We start from the raw sequence: 6,000 nt of genomic DNA on the forward strand, positions 1-6,000 counted from the left end.
ATTATTGTTATTTTAAATCACTTTTATCAGTTTGTTCTGTTTCCTTGCTTTATTCTTCAGTTGGCACACTGCTTTTGTTTTGTTTTTAAGTTATGTGTTTTTGTTAGTTTTAGTCCTAATTGTTTGATTTCATTTTTTGAGTTCTTCTACTTGTCTGGTTGTTCTCTTGCTTTTTGTTGTATTTGGCTCTATTTTTGTTTCTTTTACGTGTGTGTGTGTGTTTCTTTGTTTCTATTTTTGTTTGTTTTTACCATATTTTCCAGGGTTTTGCTTATCTTTTTCTTTCTTTAATATATTTTCTTTTTTTATATATATTTCTGTTTCTACATTGCTACCAGAATGCAGGTAGCAGTCCCTTCCATCAGGAAGCCTACACAAGACACTGGGCCAACCCCACCACTGGAGGCAGAGAACAGAAGCAAGAGGAACTACAATGCTGCAGCCTAGGGAAAGGAGACCTCAAATACTGTAAATTAGACAAAATGAGAAGACAGAGAAATATCTTACAGGCAAAGGAGCAAGATAAAAACCCACAAAACCAAAGAAATGAAGAAGAAATAGGCAAACTACCTGAAAAAGAATTCAGAGTAACGATAGGAAAGATGATCCAAAATCTTAGAAATAGAACAGAGAAAATACAGGAAATGTATAACAAGGACCTAGAAGAACTAAAGAGCAAACAAACAAAGGTGAACAACACAGTAACTGAAATTAAAAATACTCGAGAAGGAATCAATAGCAGAATAACTGAGGCAGAAGAATGAAAAAGTGAGCTAGAAGACAGAATGGTGGAAATAACTGCCACAGAGCAGAATAAAGAAAAAAGAATGGAGGACTGTCTCAGAGACCTCTGTGACAACATTGAGCACACCAACATTTGAATTATAGGGGTCCCAGAAGAAGAAGGAAAAAAGAAAGGGTCTGAGAAAATATTTGAAGAGATTATAGTTGAAAACTTCCCCAACATAGGAAAGGAAATAGTAAATAAAGCCCAGGAAGTGCAGAGAATCCCATACAGGATAAACCCAAGAAGAAACACGCCAAGACACATATTAATCAAATTAACAAAAATTATACACAAAGAAAAAGTATTAAAAGCAGCAAGTAACATACAAGGGAATCCCCATAAGGTTAACAGCTGATCTTTCAGCAGAAACTGCAGGCCAGAAGGGAATGGCAAGATATATTTAAAGTGAAGAAAGGGAAAAACCTACAACCAGATTACTCTACCCAGCAAGGATCTCATTCAGATTCGATGGAGAAATCAAAAGTTTACAGACAAGCAAAAGTTAAGAGAATTCAGCACCACCAAACCAGCTTTACAACAAATGCTAAAGGAACTTCTCTACGCAGGAAACACAAGAGGAGGAAAAGATTTACAAAAACAAACCAAAAACAATTAAGAAAATGGTAATAGGAACATACATATCGATAATTACCTTAAATGTAAATGGATTAAATTCCCCAACCAAAAGACACAAACTGGCTGAATGGCTACAAAAACAAGACCCATATATATGCTGTCTACAAGAGACTCACTTCAGACCTAGGTACACATACCAACTGAAAATGAGGGGATGGAAAAAGATATTCCATGCAAATGGAAATCAAAAGAAAGCTGGAGTAGTTATATCTTCTTTTTCAATCCAAGAAGAAGATATAACAATTGTAAATATCTATGCACCCAAAATAGGAGCACCTCAATACATAAGGCAAATGCTAACAGCCATAAAAGGGGAAATCAACAGCAGCACAATAATTGTAGGTGACTTTAACACCCCACTTACACCAATGGAGAGATAATCCAACAGAAAATAAATAAGGAAATACAAGCTGGAGGAATCAGGCTCCCTGACTTCAGACTATATTACATAGCTATAGTAGTCAAGACAGTATGGTACTGGCACAAAAACAGAAATATAGATCAATGGAACAAGATAGAAAACCCAGAGATAAACCCACACATATATGGTCACCTTATCTTTGACAAAGGAGGCAAGAATATACAATGAATGAAAGATGACCTCTTGAATAAGCGGAGCTGGGAAAACTGGACAGCTACATGTAAAAGGATAAAATTAGAACACTTCCTAACACCATACACAAAAATAAACTCAAAATGATTAAAGACCTAAATGTAAGGCCAGACACTATTAAAACTCTTAGAGGAAAACATAGGCAGAACACTCTTTCACATAAGTCACAGCAAGATCTTTTTAGACCCACCTCCTAGAGTAATAGAAGTAAAATCAAAAATAACAAATGGGACTTTATGAAACTTAAACACTTTTGCACAGGAAAGGAAACCATAAACAAGACAAAAGACAACCCTCAAAATGGGAGAAAATATTTGCAAATGAAGGAACTGACAAAGGATTAATCTCCCAAATATACAAGCAGCTTATACAGTTCAATATCAATCTCCCAAATACACAAGCAGCTTATACAGTTCAATATCAAAAAAACAAACAACCCAATCCAAAAATGGGCAGGAGACCTAAATAGACATTTCTCCAAAGAAGACATACAGATTGCCAACAAACATATGAAAAGATGCTCAACATCACTAATCATTAGAGAAATTCAAATCAAAACCACAATGAGGTGTCACCTCACATCAGTCAGAATATCCATTATCAAAATAATCTACAAACAATAAATGCTGGAGAGGTTGTGGGGAAAAAGTTACCCTCCTACACTTTTGGTGGGAATGTGAATTGATACAGCCACTATGGAGAACAGTATGGAGGTTCCTTAAAAAACTAAAACTAGAACTACAATATGACACAGCAATCCCACTACTGGGCATATACCCTGAGAAAACCATAATTCAAAAACAGTCAGGTACTGCAATGTTCACTGCAGCACTATTTACAATTGCCAGGACATGGAAACAACCTAAATGTCCATCGACAGATAAATGGATAAAGAAGATGTGGGCACATATATGCAATGGAATATTACTCAGCCATAAAAAGGAATGATAGTAAGTTATTTGTAATAAAGTGCATGGACCTAGAGTCTGTCATACAGAGTCAGAAAGGGAAAAGCAAATACCATATCCTAACGCACATATATGGAATCTAAAAAAACGGTACTGATGGACCTAGTGGTAGGGCAGGAATGAAGACGCAGATGTAGAGAATGGACTTGACACAGGGAGGGAAGGGTAAGCTAGGACGAAGTGAAAGAGTAGCTTTGACCTACATACACTACCAAATGTAAAATGGATGGGTTGTGGGAAGCTGCTGTGTAGCACAGGGAGATCAGCTCAATGCTTTGTGATGACCTATAGGGTGGGATAGGGAGGATGTGAAGGAGGCTCAAGAGGGAGGGGATTTGGGGATATATGTATATTTATAGCTGATTGACTTTGTTGTACAACAGAAAGTAACATAACATTGTAAAGCAATTATACTCCAATAAAGATATATAAAAAAAGATGAAATAAAAGTGGGGACAGTACTACTAACCTCACGGACATAAAAAGGGTTATAAGAGAACACTACGGACAATTGTACACTGACAAATTAGATAACCTAGCTGAAATAAACTACCAAAACTGACTCAAAAGGAAATAGAAAATCATAACAGATATATAGTATTATCAGTAATGAAAAATTTTCCAAGAAAGAAAAATCCAGGGTCAGATGGCTTCTCTGGGTGAATTCTACCAAACAGTTAAAGATTAACAACAATCCTCCTCAAACTCTTCTGAAAATAGAAAGGAAAAAGCACTTTCTAAACCATTGTATGAGGCATTAACCTGATACCAAGCCAGTCAAAGACTGATGTAGAGGAAAACTATAGACCAATATCTCTTATAAATCCAAAATCCTCTCGACAGAATACTAACAACACTGAATCTGACAGTGGATAAAAAGGATTGTGCACCATGAGTACATGGGACTTATGCCAAGAATGCAGAGTGGTTCAGCATAAGAAAATCAATCAATATAATACAATATGTAATAGAATGAAAGAAAAAAATAATATATTATCATCTCAATTGATGCAGGAAAAGCATTTGACAAAACTGAACACCGTTTTACTATTTTTTTTAAGTCTTTTTTGTGCGTGAATTCTAGGTATCCTTTTTCAAAAAAATTATTTATTTTTGGCTGCCTTGGGTCTTCAACTGTGTGCGCGAGCTTTCTCTAGTTGTGGCAAGTGGGGTCCACTCTTCATTGTGGTGTGTGGGTTTCTCATTGCGGTGGCTTCTCTTGTTGTGGAGCACAGGCTCTAGGCAGGTGGACTTCACTAATTGTGGCATGCGGGCTCAGTAGTTGTGGTTTGCGGGCTCTATAGTGCAGGCTCAGTAGTTTTGACACATGGGCTTATCTGCTCTGCAGCATGTAGGATCTTCCTGGACCAGGGATTGAACCCATGTACCCTGCATTAGCAGGCAGATTCTTAACCACTGCACCACCAGGGAAGTCCAACACCCTTTTACTGTTCAAAATATTCAGAAAACTAGAAATAGAACATGGTAAGGGGAATTTATGAAAAACCCCCAGCTGAGGCTTCCTCTGGGAAGAGTGTTTGCAGCAGAAATGCCTTGGGCCTGAGTCCATGGTTCTCTGAGCCACCCATGGGGCTTGGTGAATCCCAACCGACCCTCTCCCTGTGGCTCCATAGGACCTGCAGTTACTGCCTGAACATACCTGAGACCACTTAGCGCACCCTGCAGGCTCCAGCTGTGCCCTGTTTGCCCCATTCCACCCACCCAAACCAAGCCCCACCCAGGGCCTGCAGGCAACCCCTGGTTAAGCAAGAAAATAAATACTTGCTGGTTACTCAGAGAAGTCCACTGTCAGACAGCTTTTACATTCAGTCCTCTATAGTTTGGGAAATACTGACCTATATTCAAGTGATCTAATTCTTTCCTCAGCTGTGACCAGTCTACAGTTCAGCTCATCCAAGTTGTTTACAAATATAAATTCCCCTCTGAACACTGCTTTCACTGTTTCCCATAAATTCTGATGGTGGAGTAGAAGCTCACCTCCTCTATGGGCACAGCAAAATCACAGCTAACTGCTGAACAACCATCAATAAAAAAGACTGGAACCTACCAAAAAAGATATTCTACATCCAAAGACATAAAGAAGAAACCACAACGAGTTGGTAGGAGAGGCACACTCATTATATATAATCAAATCCTATACCCCCCAGGTGGGCAACACACAAACTGGAGAATAATTATATTGCAGAAGTTCTCCCACAGAGGGAGTGAGAGTCCTGAGCCCCACATCAGGCTCCCCAGCCTGGTGGCACTGCATTGGGAAAATGAGCCCCCAGAGCATCTGGCTTTGAAGGCCAGCAGGGCTTAACTGCAGGAGCTCCACAGGACAGGGAGAAACAGAGACTCCAATTTTAAAGGGTATACACAAAATCTCATGCACACCAGAACCCAGGAGAAAGGCAGTAAATTCACAGGAGCCTGGGCCAAACCTACCTGCTTGTCTTGGAGGGTCTCCTGGGGAGGCAAGGGGGAGCTATGGTTCACCATGGGGACATAGATACTGATGGCAAAAATATCAGGGAGTATTCATCTGCATGAATTCTTGCTAGAGGCTGACATCTTGCTTGGGTCATTAGCACTGGCCCAATGCAACAGCCTGTAGGCTCAGTGCTGGGATGCCTCAGGTCATGCAACCAGCAGAGCAGGAACACAGCTCCACCCATCAGCAGGCAAGCTGCCTAAAGACTTCCTGAGACCACAGACACCTCTAGATACACTCCTTGACATGGCCCTGCCCATCAGAGGGCCAAGATCCAGCTCCACCCAAGAGAGCAGGCATCAGTCCCTCCCACCAGGAAGCCTGCACAAGCCTCTAGACCAGCCTCACCCACCAGGGTACAGACACCAGAAGCAAGAAAACTAAAATCCCACAGCCGGTGGAACTGAGTCTGCAAACACAAGTCAGAACCTACCTGGGGACCAGCTGGTCCCTGGCCCTTGAGTGAAGAGAGGGCAGTGTACTTCTGGGACACATAGGA

This window comes from Phocoena sinus, chromosome 3 (genome assembly GCF_008692025.1).
Source record: "Phocoena sinus isolate mPhoSin1 chromosome 3, mPhoSin1.pri, whole genome shotgun sequence".
In the NCBI taxonomy this organism is placed as follows: Eukaryota; Metazoa; Chordata; class Mammalia; order Artiodactyla; family Phocoenidae; genus Phocoena; species Phocoena sinus.